The 15,252-nt window shown below is 43.9% G+C and overlaps 3 non-coding genes and 13 pseudogenes across 3 annotated transcripts; all 16 read right to left on the reverse strand.

Annotated features, from left to right (window-relative positions):
• Positions 1 to 564: 564 nt before the first annotated feature.
• LOC140019563 (5S ribosomal RNA) lies at positions 565 to 682 on the reverse strand (annotated as a pseudogene).
• A 411-nt stretch (positions 683 to 1,093) lies between these two features.
• On the reverse strand, positions 1,094 to 1,212 carry LOC140018351 (5S ribosomal RNA). The gene has a single exon (XR_011824514.1). It is a non-coding gene; the product is annotated as a 5S ribosomal RNA (ribosomal RNA).
• A 927-nt stretch (positions 1,213 to 2,139) lies between these two features.
• LOC140019564 (5S ribosomal RNA) lies at positions 2,140 to 2,257 on the reverse strand (annotated as a pseudogene).
• Positions 2,258 to 3,608: 1,351 nt separating this feature from the next.
• On the reverse strand, positions 3,609 to 3,726 carry LOC140019565 (5S ribosomal RNA; annotated as a pseudogene).
• A 925-nt stretch (positions 3,727 to 4,651) lies between these two features.
• Positions 4,652 to 4,769, reverse strand: LOC140019566 (5S ribosomal RNA; annotated as a pseudogene).
• Positions 4,770 to 5,180: 411 nt separating this feature from the next.
• LOC140018362 (5S ribosomal RNA) lies at positions 5,181 to 5,299 on the reverse strand. Its single transcript, XR_011824515.1, has one exon. It is a non-coding gene; the product is annotated as a 5S ribosomal RNA (ribosomal RNA).
• Positions 5,300 to 6,226: 927 nt separating this feature from the next.
• On the reverse strand, positions 6,227 to 6,344 carry LOC140018668 (5S ribosomal RNA; annotated as a pseudogene).
• Positions 6,345 to 6,755: 411 nt separating this feature from the next.
• LOC140018373 (5S ribosomal RNA) lies at positions 6,756 to 6,874 on the reverse strand. Its single transcript, XR_011824516.1, has one exon. It is a non-coding gene; the product is annotated as a 5S ribosomal RNA (ribosomal RNA).
• A 926-nt stretch (positions 6,875 to 7,800) lies between these two features.
• On the reverse strand, positions 7,801 to 7,918 carry LOC140019567 (5S ribosomal RNA; annotated as a pseudogene).
• Positions 7,919 to 8,843: 925 nt separating this feature from the next.
• On the reverse strand, positions 8,844 to 8,961 carry LOC140019568 (5S ribosomal RNA; annotated as a pseudogene).
• Positions 8,962 to 9,888: 927 nt separating this feature from the next.
• On the reverse strand, positions 9,889 to 10,006 carry LOC140019569 (5S ribosomal RNA; annotated as a pseudogene).
• Positions 10,007 to 10,932: 926 nt separating this feature from the next.
• On the reverse strand, positions 10,933 to 11,050 carry LOC140019571 (5S ribosomal RNA; annotated as a pseudogene).
• A 925-nt stretch (positions 11,051 to 11,975) lies between these two features.
• On the reverse strand, positions 11,976 to 12,093 carry LOC140019572 (5S ribosomal RNA; annotated as a pseudogene).
• A 926-nt stretch (positions 12,094 to 13,019) lies between these two features.
• LOC140020028 (5S ribosomal RNA) lies at positions 13,020 to 13,137 on the reverse strand (annotated as a pseudogene).
• Positions 13,138 to 14,064: 927 nt separating this feature from the next.
• LOC140019573 (5S ribosomal RNA) lies at positions 14,065 to 14,182 on the reverse strand (annotated as a pseudogene).
• A 925-nt stretch (positions 14,183 to 15,107) lies between these two features.
• On the reverse strand, positions 15,108 to 15,225 carry LOC140019574 (5S ribosomal RNA; annotated as a pseudogene).
• Positions 15,226 to 15,252: the final 27 nt, after the last annotated feature.

Raw genomic sequence — 15,252 nt, forward strand, 5'->3', positions numbered from 1 at the left:
TACAGCATAAAGAACGAAGGGAAAATTTGGATTTCGAAACAAAAAAGGGAGGGGTGCAACACGAGGATTTCCCAGGGGGTCACCTAGGGGTGTCAACGGGCCGGATCCGGGCCGGAATTCTTTATTCCGGACCCGGACCCGGATCCGACCCGTTTACCCGACGGGTCTTTTATTCGGTGTTCCGGATCCGGACCCGGCGAGTCTCGGATCCGGGTCGGGTCTACCCGAACAAATTTGCCAAAATTTATAATTTCTAACAAAAAAGAGAAAAAGATATATTTGTAAACTAATTTCTAGCTAAAGCAAAGAAAAAACCAAATAAGAAAATAAATCAAATTGATTTTACTCAAATACATCATCCTAATCAAATTATATTGATAATATATATTTTTTATAAATTATTAAATCATTTATATCCGGATCCGGGTCTAGTACGGGTCGGAATACTATATTCCGTATCCGACCCGTTTTTTTGTTTGAAAAAACGGATCCGGATCCGGATAACGGAATTAAATCCCTACCCATACCAGCAAAAATTTCAGGGATCCGATCCGGATCCGGGTGTAGACCCGACCCGTTGACCGGCCTAGGGTCACCCATCCTAGTACTACTGTCGCCCAAGCACGCTTAACTTCGAAGTTCTGATGGGATCCGGTGCATTAGTGCTGGTATGATCGCACCCGCCATGTTCCTTTCGCTTTATTCTTTTAAACTGCCACGTCCTGTGAAGCAGTTTGGCTTTTCTGGACCCGAATTCATTCTAAGCGTCAATTCATGAATTTCCTCTCATCCTTTTATTTATTTACTTTTATATTTTTTTCTTGTTGCTTTGCACCTTTTTTTTCCCTCGTCGCACAACTCTCAATTATCCTGAAATTGATCCTTCACGCTTGCGCTTATACATTTGCGCCGACAACTTTGACCGACGATCCGGGCTTCGATCCAGCCGTACCGTTCCTGACTTGTCTCGCGCCTTCAGATCCGCCTTCATGCTTCGATAAGAAGCAAAATATAAAGCAATCGTTCCGACGGAGCTAAATTACTACAGCATAAAGAACGAAGGGGAAATTTGGATTTCGAAACAAAAAAGGGAGGGGTGCAACACGAGGACTTCCCAGGGGGTCACCCATCCTAGTACTACTCTCGCCCAAGCACGCTTAACTTCGGAGTTCTGATGGGATCCGGTGCATTAGTGCTGGTATGATCGCACCCACCATGTTCCTTTCGCTTTATTCTTTTAAACTGCCCCGTCCTGTGAAGCAGTGTGGCTTTTCTGGACCCGAATTCATTTTAAGCGTCAATTCAAGAATTTCCCCTCATCCTTTTATTTATTTACTTTTACATTTTTTTCTTGTTGATTTGCACCATTTTTTTTTCCCTCGTCGCGCAACTCTCAATTATCCTGAAATTGATCCTTCACGCTTGCGCTTATACATTTGCGCCGACAACTTTGACCGACGAACCGGGCTTCGATCCAGCCGTACCGTTCCTGACTTGTCTCGCGCCTTCAGATCCGCCTTCATGCTTCGATGAGAAGCAAAATATAAAGCAATCGTTCCGACGGAGCTAAATTACTACAGCATAAAGAACGAAGGGAAAATTTGGATTTCGAAACAAAAAAGGGAGGGGTGCAACACGAGGATTTCCCAGGGGGTCACCTAGGGGTGTCAACGGGCCGGGTCCGGGCCGGAATTCATTATTCCGGACCCGGACCCGGAGCCGACCCGTTTACCCGACGGGTCTTTTATTCGGTGTTCCGGATCCGGACCCGGCGAGTCTCGGATCCGGGTCGGGTCTACCCGAACAAATTTGCCGAAATTTATAATTTCTAACAAAAAAGAGAAAAAGATATATTTGTAAACAAATTTCTAGCTAATGCAAAGAAAAAACCAAATAAGAAAATAAATCAAATTGATTTTACTCAAATACATCATCCTAATCAAATTATATTGATAATATATATTTTTTATAAATTATTAAATCATTTATATCCGGATCCGGGTCTAATACGGGTCGGAATACTATATTCCGTATCCGACCCGTTTTTTTGTTTGAAAAAACGGATCCGGATCCGGATAACGGAATTAAATCCCTACCCATACCCGCAAAAATTTCAGGGATCCGATCCGGATCCGGGTGTAGACCCGACCCGTTGACCGGCCTAGGGTCACCCATCCTAGTACTACTGTCGCCCAAGCACGCTTAACTTCGAAGTTCTGATGGGATCCGGTGCATTAGTGCTGGTATGATCGCACCCGCCATGTTCCTTTCGCTTTATTCTTTTAAACTGCCCCGTCCTGTGAAGCAGTGTGGCTTTTCTGGACCCGAATTCATTTTAAGCGTCAATTCAAGAATTTCCCCTCATCCTTTTATTTATTTACTTTTACATTTTTTTCTTGTTGATTTGCACCATTTTTTTTTCCCTCGTCGCGCAACTCTCAATTATCCTGAAATTGATCCTTCACGCTTGCGCTTATACATTTGCGCCGACAACTTTGACCGACGAACCGGGCTTCGATCCAGCCGTACCGTTCCTGACTTGTCTCGCGCCTTCAGATCCGCCTTCATGCTTCGATGAGAAGCAAAATATAAAGCAATCGTTCCGACGGAGCTAAATTACTACAGCATAAAGAACGAAGGGAAAATTTGGATTTCGAAACAAAAAAGGGAGGGGTGCAACACGAGGATTTCCCAGGGGGTCACCTAGGGGTGTCAACGGGCCGGGTCCGGGCCGGAATTCATTATTCCGGACCCGGACCCGGAGCCGACCCGTTTACCCGACGGGTCTTTTATTCGGTGTTCCGGATCCGGACCCGGCGAGTCTCGGATCCGGGTCGGGTCTACCCGAACAAATTTGCCGAAATTTATAATTTCTAACAAAAAAGAGAAAAAGATATATTTGTAAACAAATTTCTAGCTAATGCAAAGAAAAAACCAAATAAGAAAATAAATCAAATTGATTTTACTCAAATACATCATCCTAATCAAATTATATTGATAATATATATTTTTTATAAATTATTAAATCATTTATATCCGGATCCGGGTCTAGTACGGGTCGGAATACTATATTCCGTATCCGACCCGTTTTTTTGTTTGAAAAAACGGATCCGGATCCGGATAACGGAATTAAATCCCTACCCATACCATCCGGGCCGGAATTCATTATTCCGGACCCGGACCCGGAGCCGACCCGTTTACCCGACGGGTCTTTTATTCGGTGTTCCGGATCCGGACCCGGCGAGTCTCGGATCCGGGTCGGGTCTACCCGAACAAATTTGCCAAAATTTATAATTTCTAACAAAAAAGAGAAAAAGATATATTTGTAAACTAATTTCTAGCTAATGCAAAGAAAAAACCAAATAAGAAAATAAATCAAATTGATTTTACTCAAATACATCATCCTAATCAAATTATATTGATAATATATATTTTTTATAAATTATTAAATCATTTATATCCGAATCCGGGTCTAATACGGGTCGGAATACTATATTCCGTATCCGACCCGTTTTTTTGTTTGAAAAAACGGATCCGGATCCGGATAACGGAATTAAATCCCTACCCATACCCGCAAAAATTTCAGGGATCCGATCCGGATCCGGGTGTAGACCCGACCCGTTGACCGGCCTAGGGTCACCCATCCTAGTACTACTGTCGCCCAAGCACGCTTAACTTCGAAGTTCTGATGGGATCCGGTGCATTAGTGCTGGTATGATCGCACCCGCCATGTTCCTTTCGCTTTATTCTTTTAAACCGCCACGTCCTGTGAAGCAGTTTGGCTTTTCTGGACCCGAATTCATTCTAAGCGTCAATTCATGAATTTCCTCTCATCCTTTTATTTATTTACTTTTATATTTTTTTCTTGTTGCTTTGCACCTTTTTTTTCCCTCGTCGCACAACTCTCAATTATCCTGAAATTGATCCTTCACGCTTGCGCTTATGCATTTGCGCCGACAACATTGACCGACGATCCGGGCTTCGATTCAGCCGTACCGTTCCTGACTTGTCTCGCGCCTTCAGATCCGCCTTCATGCTTCGATGAGAAGCAAAATATAAAGCAATCGTTCCGACGGAGCTAAATTACTACAGCATAAAGAACGAAGGGAAAATTTGGATTTCGAAACAAAAAAGGGAGGGGTGCAACACGAGGATTTCCCAGGGGGTCACCTAGGGGTGTCAACGGGCCGGATCCGGGCCGGAATTCTTTATTCCGGACCCGGACCCGGATCCGACCCGTTTACCCGACGGGTCTTTTATTCGGTGTTCCGGATCCGGACCCGGCGAGTCTCGGATCCGGGTCGGGTCTACCCGAACAAATTTGCCAAAATTTATAATTTCTAACAAAAAAGAGAAAAAGATATATTTGTAAACTAATTTCTAGCTAAAGCAAAGAAAAAACCAAATAAGAAAATAAATCAAATTGATTTTACTCAAATACATCATCCTAATCAAATTATATTGATAATATATATTTTTTATAAATTATTAAATCATTTATATCCGGATCCGGGTCTAGTACGGGTCGGAATACTATATTCCGTATCCGACCCGTTTTTTTGTTTGAAAAAACGGATCCGGATCCGGATAACGGAATTAAATCCCTACCCATACCAGCAAAAATTTCAGGGATCCGATCCGGATCCGGGTGTAGACCCGACCCGTTGACCGGCCTAGGGTCACCCATCCTAGTACTACTGTCGCCCAAGCACGCTTAACTTCGAAGTTCTGATGGGATCCGGTGCATTAGTGCTGGTATGATCGCACCCGCCATGTTCCTTTCGCTTTATTCTTTTAAACTGCCACGTCCTGTGAAGCAGTTTGGCTTTTCTGGACCCGAATTCATTCTAAGCGTCAATTCATGAATTTCCTCTCATCCTTTTATTTATTTACTTTTATATTTTTTTCTTGTTGCTTTGCACCTTTTTTTTCCCTCGTCGCACAACTCTCAATTATCCTGAAATTGATCCTTCACGCTTGCGCTTATACATTTGCGCCGACAACTTTGACCGACGATCCGGGCTTCGATCCAGCCGTACCGTTCCTGACTTGTCTCGCGCCTTCAGATCCGCCTTCATGCTTCGATAAGAAGCAAAATATAAAGCAATCGTTCCGACGGAGCTAAATTACTACAGCATAAAGAACGAAGGGGAAATTTGGATTTCGAAACAAAAAAGGGAGGGGTGCAACACGAGGACTTCCCAGGGGGTCACCCATCCTAGTACTACTCTCGCCCAAGCACGCTTAACTTCGGAGTTCTGATGGGATCCGGTGCATTAGTGCTGGTATGATCGCACCCACCATGTTCCTTTCGCTTTATTCTTTTAAACTGCCCCGTCCTGTGAAGCAGTGTGGCTTTTCTGGACCCGAATTCATTTTAAGCGTCAATTCAAGAATTTCCCCTCATCCTTTTATTTATTTACTTTTACATTTTTTTCTTGTTGATTTGCACCATTTTTTTTTCCCTCGTCGCGCAACTCTCAATTATCCTGAAATTGATCCTTCACGCTTGCGCTTATACATTTGCGCCGACAACTTTGACCGACGAACCGGGCTTCGATCCAGCCGTACCGTTCCTGACTTGTCTCGCGCCTTCAGATCCGCCTTCATGCTTCGATGAGAAGCAAAATATAAAGCAATCGTTCCGACGGAGCTAAATTACTACAGCATAAAGAACGAAGGGAAAATTTGGATTTCGAAACAAAAAAGGGAGGGGTGCAACACGAGGATTTCCCAGGGGGTCACCTAGGGGTGTCAACGGGCCGGGTCCGGGCCGGAATTCATTATTCCGGACCCGGACCCGGAGCCGACCCGTTTACCCGACGGGTCTTTTATTCGGTGTTCCGGATCCGGACCCGGCGAGTCTCGGATCCGGGTCGGGTCTACCCGAACAAATTTGCCGAAATTTATAATTTCTAACAAAAAAGAGAAAAAGATATATTTGTAAACAAATTTCTAGCTAATGCAAAGAAAAAACCAAATAAGAAAATAAATCAAATTGATTTTACTCAAATACATCATCCTAATCAAATTATATTGATAATATATATTTTTTATAAATTATTAAATCATTTATATCCGGATCCGGGTCTAATACGGGTCGGAATACTATATTCCGTATCCGACCCGTTTTTTTGTTTGAAAAAACGGATCCGGATCCGGATAACGGAATTAAATCCCTACCCATACCCGAAAAAATTTCAGCGATCCGATCCGGATCCGGGTCTAGACCCGACCCGTTGACAGGCCTAGGGTCACCCATCCTAGTACTACTGTCGCCCAAGCACGCTTAACTTCGGAGTTCTGATGGGATCCGGTGCATTAGTGCTGGTATGATCGCACCCGCCATGTTCCTTTCGCTTTATTCTTTTAAACTGCCACGTCCTGTGAAGCAGTTTGGCTTTTCTGGACCCGAATTCATTCTAAGCGTCAATTCATGAATTTCCTCTCATCCTTTTATTTATTTACTTTTATATTTTTTTCTTGTTGCTTTGCACCTTTTTTTTCCCTCGTCGCACAACTCTCAATTATCCTGAAATTGATCCTTCACGCTTGCGCTTATACATTTGCGCCGACAACTTTGACCGACGATCCGGGCTTCGATCCAGCCGTACCGTTCCTGACTTGTCTCGCGCCTTCAGATCCGCCTTCATGCTTCGATGAGAAGCAAAATATCAAGCAATCGTTCCGACGGAGCTAAATTACTACAGCATAAAGAACGAAGGGGAAATTTGGATTTCGAAACAAAAAAGGGAGGGGTGCAACACGAGGACTTCCCAGGGGGTCACCCATCCTAGTACTACTCTCGCCCAAGCACGCTTAACTTCGGAGTTCTGATGGGATCCGGTGCATTAGTGCTGGTATGATCGCACCCGCCATGTTCCTTTCGCTTTATTCTTTTAAACTGCCCCGTCCTGTGAAGCAGTGTGGCTTTTCTGGACCCGAATTCATTTTAAGCGTCAATTCAAGAATTTCCCCTCATCCTTTTATTTATTTACTTTTACATTTTTTTCTTGTTGATTTGCACCATTTTTTTTCCCTCGTCGCGCAACTCTCAATTATCCTGAAATTGATCCTTCACGCTTGCGCTTATACATTTGCGCCGACAACTTTGACCGACGATCCGGGCTTCGATCCAGCCGTACCGTTCCTGACTTGTCTCGCGCCTTCAGATCCGCCTTCATGCTTCGATGAGAAGCAAAATATAAAGCAATCGTTCCGACGGAGCTAAATTACTACAGCATAAAGAACGAAGGGAAAATTTGGATTTCGAAACAAAAAAGGGAGGGGTGCAACACGAGGATTTCCCAGGGGGTCACCTAGGGGTGTCAACGGGCCGGGTCCGGGCCGGAATTCATTATTCCGGACCCGGACCCGGAGCCGACCCGTTTACCCGACGGGTCTTTTATTCGGTGTTCCGGATCCGGACCCGGCGAGTCTCGGATCCGGGTCGGGTCTACCCGAACAAATTTGCCAAAATTTATAATTTCTAACAAAAAAGAGAAAAAGATATATTTGTAAACTAATTTCTAGCTAATGCAAAGAAAAAACCAAATAAGAAAATAAATCAAATTGATTTTACTCAAATACATCATCCTAATCAAATTATATTGATAATATATATTTTTTATAAATTATTAAATCATTTATATCCGAATCCGGGTCTAATACGGGTCGGAATACTATATTCCGTATCCGACCCGTTTTTTTGTTTGAAAAAACGGATCCGGATCCGGATAACGGAATTAAATCCCTACCCATACCCGCAAAAATTTCAGGGATCCGATCCGGATCCGGGTGTAGACCCGACCCGTTGACCGGCCTAGGGTCACCCATCCTAGTACTACTGTCGCCCAAGCACGCTTAACTTCGAAGTTCTGATGGGATCCGGTGCATTAGTGCTGGTATGATCGCACCCGCCATGTTCCTTTCGCTTTATTCTTTTAAACTGCCACGTCCTGTGAAGCAGTTTGGCTTTTCTGGACCCGAATTCATTCTAAGCGTCAATTCATGAATTTCCTCTCATCCTTTTATTTATTTACTTTTATATTTTTTTCTTGTTGCTTTGCACCTTTTTTTTCCCTCGTCGCACAACTCTCAATTATCCTGAAATTGATCCTTCACGCTTGCGCTTATACATTTGCGCCGACAACTTTGACCGACGATCCGGGCTTCGATCCAGCCGTACCGTTCCTGACTTGTCTCGCGCCTTCAGATCCGCCTTCATGCTTCGATGAGAAGCAAAATATAAAGCAATCGTTCCGACGGAGCTAAATTACTACAGCATAAAGAACGAAGGGAAAATTTGGATTTCGAAACAAAAAAGGGAGGGGTGCAACACGAGGATTTCCCAGGGGGTCACCTAGGGGTGTCAACGGGCCGGGTCCGGGCCGGAATTCATTATTCCGGACCCGGACCCGGAGCCGACCCGTTTACCCGACGGGTCTTTTATTCGGTGTTCCGGATCCGGACCCGGCGAGTCTCGGATCCGGGTCGGGTCTACCCGAACAAATTTGCCAAAATTTATAATTTCTAACAAAAAAGAGAAAAAGATATATTTGTAAACTAATTTCTAGCTAATGCAAAGAAAAAACCAAATAAGAAAATAAATCAAATTGATTTTACTCAAATACATCATCCTAATCAAATTATATTGATAATATATATTTTTTATAAATTATTAAATCATTTATATCCGGATCCGGGTCTAATACGGGTCGGAATACTATATTCCGTATCCGACCCGTTTTTTTGTTTGAAAAAACGGATCCGGATCCGGATAACGGAATTAAATCCCTACCCATACCCGCAAAAATTTCAGGGATCCGATCCGGATCCGGGTGTAGACCCGACCCGTTGACCGGCCTAGGGTCACCCATCCTAGTACTACTGTCGCCCAAGCACGCTTAACTTCGAAGTTCTGATGGGATCCGGTGCATTAGTGCTGGTATGATCGCACCCGCCATGTTCCTTTCGCTTTATTCTTTTAAACTGCCCCGTCCTGTGAAGCAGTGTGGCTTTTCTGGACCCGAATTCATTTTAAGCGTCAATTCAAGAATTTCCCCTCATCCTTTTATTTATTTACTTTTACATTTTTTTCTTGTTGATTTGCACCATTTTTTTTTCCCTCGTCGCGCAACTCTCAATTATCCTGAAATTGATCCTTCACGCTTGCGCTTATACATTTGCGCCGACAACTTTGACCGACGAACCGGGCTTCGATCCAGCCGTACCGTTCCTGACTTGTCTCGCGCCTTCAGATCCGCCTTCATGCTTCGATGAGAAGCAAAATATAAAGCAATCGTTCCGACGGAGCTAAATTACTACAGCATAAAGAACGAAGGGAAAATTTGGATTTCGAAACAAAAAAGGGAGGGGTGCAACACGAGGATTTCCCAGGGGGTCACCTAGGGGTGTCAACGGGCCGGGTCCGGGCCGGAATTCATTATTCCGGACCCGGACCCGGAGCCGACCCGTTTACCCGACGGGTCTTTTATTCGGTGTTCCGGATCCGGACCCGGCGAGTCTCGGATCCGGGTCGGGTCTACCCGAACAAATTTGCCGAAATTTATAATTTCTAACAAAAAAGAGAAAAAGATATATTTGTAAACAAATTTCTAGCTAATGCAAAGAAAAAACCAAATAAGAAAATAAATCAAATTGATTTTACTCAAATACATCATCCTAATCAAATTATATTGATAATATATATTTTTTATAAATTATTAAATCATTTATATCCGGATCCGGGTCTAATACGGGTCGGAATACTATATTCCGTATCCGACCCGTTTTTTTGTTTGAAAAAACGGATCCGGATCCGGATAACGGAATTAAATCCCTACCCATACCCGCAAAAATTTCAGGGATCCGATCCGGATCCGGGTGTAGACCCGACCCGTTGACCGGCCTAGGGTCACCCATCCTAGTACTACTGTCGCCCAAGCACGCTTAACTTCGAAGTTCTGATGGGATCCGGTGCATTAGTGCTGGTATGATCGCACCCGCCATGTTCCTTTCGCTTTATTCTTTTAAACTGCCCCGTCCCGTGAAGCAGTGTGGCTTTTCTGGACCCGAATTCATTTTAAGCGTCAATTCAAGAATTTCCCCTCATCCTTTTATTTATTTACTTTTACATTTTTTTCTTGTTGATTTGCACCATTTTTTTTCCCTCGTCGCGCAACTCTCAATTATCCTGAAATTGATCCTTCACGCTTGCGCGTATACATTTGCGCCGACAACTTTGACCGACGATCCGGGCTTCGATCCAGCCGTACCGTTCCTGACTTGTCTCGCGCCTTCAGATCCGCCTTCATGCTTCGATGAGAAGCAAAATTTAAAGCAATCGTTCCGACGGAGCTAAATTACTACAGCATAAAGAACGAAGGGAAAATTTGGATTTCGAAACAAAAAAGGGAGGGGTGCAACACGAGGATTTCCCAGGGGGTCACCTAGGGGTGTCAACGGGCCGGATCCGGGCCGGAATTCTTTATTCCGGACCCGGACCCGGATCCGACCCGTTTACCCGACGGGTCTTTTATTCGGTGTTCCGGATCCGGACCCGGCGAGTCTCGGATCCGGGTCGGGTCTACCCGAACAAATTTGCCAAAATTTATAATTTCTAACAAAAAAGAGAAAAAGATATATTTGTAAACTAATTTCTAGCTAATGCAAAGAAAAAACCAAATAAGAAAATAAATCAAATTGATTTTACTCAAATACATCATCCTAATCAAATTATATTGATAATATATATTTTTTATAAATTATTAAATCATTTATATCCGGATCCGGGTCTAGTACGGGTCGGAATACTATATTCCGTATCCGACCCGTTTTTTTGTTTGAAAAAACGGATCCGGATCCGGATAACGGAATTAAATCCCTACCCATACCAGCAAAAATTTCAGGGATCCGATCCGGATCCGGGTGTAGACCCGACCCGTTGACCGGCCTAGGGTCACCCATCCTAGTACTACTGTCGCCCAAGCACGCTTAACTTCGAAGTTCTGATGGGATCCGGTGCATTAGTGCTGGTATGATCGCACCCGCCATGTTCCTTTCTCTTTATTCTTTTAAACTGCCACGTCCTGTGAAGCAGTTTGGCTTTTCTGGACCCGAATTCATTCTAAGCGTCAATTCATGAATTTCCTCTCATCCTTTTATTTATTTACTTTTATATTTTTTTCTTGTTGCTTTGCACCTTTTTTTTCCCTCGTCGCACAACTCTCAATTATCCTGAAATTGATCCTTCACGCTTGCGCTTATACATTTGCGCCGACAACTTTGACCGACGATCCGGGCTTCGATCCAGCCGTACCGTTCCTGACTTGTCTCGCGCCTTCAGATCCGCCTTCATGCTTCGATGAGAAGCAAAATATAAAGCAATCGTTCCGACGGAGCTAAATTACTACAGCATAAAGAACGAAGGGAAAATTTGGATTTCGAAACAAAAAAGGGAGGGGTGCAACACGAGGATTTCCCAGGGGGTCACCTAGGGGTGTCAACGGGCCGGGTCCGGGCCGGAATTCATTATTCCGGACCCGGACCCGGAGCCGACCCGTTTACCCGACGGGTCTTTTATTCGGTGTTCCGGATCCGGACCCGGCGAGTCTCGGATCCGGGTCGGGTCTACCCGAACAAATTTGCCAAAATTTATAATTTCTAACAAAAAAGAGAAAAAGATATATTTGTAAACTAATTTCTAGCTAATGCAAAGAAAAAACCAAATAAGAAAATAAATCAAATTGATTTTACTCAAATACATCATCCTAATCAAATTATATTGATAATATATATTTTTTATAAATTATTAAATCATTTATATCCGAATCCGGGTCTAATACGGGTCGGAATACTATATTCCGTATCCGACCCGTTTTTTTGTTTGAAAAAACGGATCCGAATCCGGATAACGGAATTAAATCCCTACCCATACCCGCAAAAATTTCAGGGATCCGATCCGGATCCGGGTGTAGACCCGACCCGTTGACCGGCCTAGGGTCACCCATCCTAGTACTACTGTCGCCCAAGCACGCTTAACTTCGAAGTTCTGATGGGATCCGGTGCATTAGTGCTGGTATGATCGCACCCGCCATGTTCCTTTCGCTTTATTCTTTTAAACTGCCCCGTCCTGTGAAGCAGTGTGGCTTTTCTGGACCCGAATTCATTTTAAGCGTCAATTCAAGAATTTCCCCTCATCCTTTTATTTATTTACTTTTACATTTTTTTCTTGTTGATTTGCACCATTTTTTTTCCCTCGTCGCGCAACTCTCAATTATCCTGAAATTGATCCTTCACGCTTGCGCTTATACATTTGCGCCGACAACTTTGACCGACGAACCGGGCTTCGATCCAGCCGTACCGTTCCTGACTTGTCTCGCGCCTTCAGATCCGCCTTCATGCTTCGATGAGAAGCAAAATATAAAGCAATCGTTCCGACGGAGCTAAATTACTACAGCATAAAGAACGAAGGGAAAATTTGGATTTCGAAACAAAAAAGGGAGGGGTGCAACACGAGGATTTCCCAGGGGGTCACCTAGGGGTGTCAACGGGCCGGGTCCGGGCCGGAATTCATTATTCCGGACCCGGACCCGGAGCCGACCCGTTTACCCGACGGGTCTTTTATTCGGTGTTCCGGATCCGGACCCGGCGAGTCTCGGATCCGGGTCGGGTCTACCCGAACAAATTTGCCGAAATTTATAATTTCTAACAGAAAAGAGAAAAAGATATATTTGTAAACAAATTTCTAGCTAATGCAAAGAAAAAACCAAATAAGAAAATAAATCAAATTGATTTTACTCAAATACATCATCCTAATCAAATTATATTGATAATATATATTTTTTATAAATTATTAAATCATTTATATCCGGATCCGGGTCTAATACGGGTCGGAATACTATATTCCGTATCCGACCCGTTTTTTTGTTTGAAAAAACGGATCCGGATCCGGATAACGGAATTAAATCCCTACCCATACCCGCAAAAATTTCAGGGATCCGATCCGGATCCGGGTGTAGACCCGACCCGTTGACCGGCCAAGGGTCACCCATCCTAGTACTACTGTCGCCCAAGCACGCTTAACTTCGAAGTTCTGATGGGATCCGGTGCATTAGTACTGGTATGATCGCACCCGCCATGTTCCTTTCGCTTTATTGTTTTAAACTGCCCCGTCCTGTGAAGCAGTGTGGATTTTCTGGACCCGAATTCATTTTAAGCGTCAATTCAAGAATTTCCCCTCATCCTTTTATTTATTTACTTTTACATTTTTTTCTTGTTGATTTGCACCATTTTTTTTTCCCTCGTCGCGCAACTCTCAATTATCCTGAAATTGATCCTTCACGCTTGCGCTTATACATTTGCGCCGACAACTTTGACCGACGAACCGGGCTTCGATCCAGCCGTACCGTTCCTGACTTGTCTCGCGCCTTCAGATCCGCCTTCATGCTTCGATGAGAAGCAAAATATAAAGCAATCGTTCCGACGGAGCTAAATTACTACAGCATAAAGAACGAAGGGAAAATTTGGATTTCGAAACAAAAAAGGGAGGGGTGCAACACGAGGATTTCCCAGGGGGTCACCTAGGGGTGTCAACGGGCCGGGTCCGGGCCGGAATTCATTATTCCGGACCCGGACCCGGAGCCGACCCGTTTACCCGACGGGTCTTTTATTCGGTGTTCCGGATCCGGACCCGGCGAGTCTCGGATCCGGGTCGGGTCTACCCGAACAAATTTGCCAAAATTTATAATTTCTAACAAAAAAGAGAAAAATATATATTTGTAAACTAATTTCTAGCTAATGCAAAGAAAAAACCAAATAAGAAAATAAATCAAATTGATTTTACTCAAATACATCATCCTAATCAAATTATATTGATAATATATATTTTTTATAAATTATTAAATCATTTATATCCGGATCCGGGTCTAATACGGGTCGGAATACTATATTCCGTATCCGACCCGTTTTTTTGTTTGAAAAAACGGATCCGGATCCGGATAACGGAATTAAATCCCTACCCATACCCGCAAAAATTTCAGGGATCCGATCCGGATCCGGGTGTAGACCCGACCCGTTGACCGGCCTAGGGTCACCCATCCTAGTACTACTGTCGCCCAAGCACGCTTAACTTCGAAGTTCTGATGGGATCCGGTGCATTAGTGCTGGTATGATCGCACCCGCCATGTTCCTTTCGCTTTATTCTTTTAAACCGCCACGTCCTGTGAAGCAGTTTGGCTTTTCTGGACCCGAATTCATTCTAAGCGTCAATTCATGAATTTCCTCTCATCCTTTTATTTATTTACTTTTATATTTTTTTCTTGTTGCTTTGCACCTTTTTTTTCCCTCGTCGCACAACTCTCAATTATCCTGAAATTGATCCTTCACGCTTGCGCTTATGCATTTGCGCCGACAACATTGACCGACGATCCGGGCTTCGATTCAGCCGTACCGTTCCTGACTTGTCTCGCGCCTTCAGATCCGCCTTCATGCTTCGATGAGAAGCAAAATATAAAGCAATCGTTCCGACGGAGCTAAATTACTACAGCATAAAGAACGAAGGGAAAATTTGGATTTCGAAACAAAAAAGGGAGGGGTGCAACACGAGGATTTCCCAGGGGGTCACCTAGGGGTGTCAACGGGCCGGATCCGGGCCGGAATTCTTTATTCCGGACCCGGACCCGGATCCGACCCGTTTACCCGACGGGTCTTTTATTCGGTGTTCCGGATCCGGACCCGGCGAGTCTCGGATCCGGGTCGGGTCTACCCGAACAAATTTGCCAAAATTTATAATTTCTAACAAAAAAGAGAAAAAGATATATTTGTAAACTAATTTCTAGCTAATGCAAAGAAAAAACCAAATAAGAAAATAAATCAAATTGATTTTACTCAAATACATCATCCTAATCAAATTATATTGATAATATATATTTTTTATAAATTATTAAATCATTTATATCCGGATCCGGGTCTAGTACGGGTCGGAATACTATATTCCGTATCCGACCCGTTTTTTTGTTTGAAAAAACGGATCCGGATCCGGATAACGGAATTAAATCCCTACCCATACCAGCAAAAATTTCAGGGATCCGATCCGGATCCGGGTGTAGACCCGACCCGTTGACCGGCCTAGGGTCACCCATCCTAGTACTACTGTCGCCCAAGCACGCTTAACTTCGAAGTTCTGATGGGATCCGGTGCATTAGTGCTGGTATGATCGCACCCGCCATGTTCCTTTCGCTTTATTCTTTT

The sequence above is a fragment of the Coffea arabica genome, chromosome 11c (genome assembly GCF_036785885.1).
Source record: "Coffea arabica cultivar ET-39 chromosome 11c, Coffea Arabica ET-39 HiFi, whole genome shotgun sequence".
NCBI classification, from domain to species: domain Eukaryota; kingdom Viridiplantae; phylum Streptophyta; class Magnoliopsida; order Gentianales; family Rubiaceae; genus Coffea; species Coffea arabica.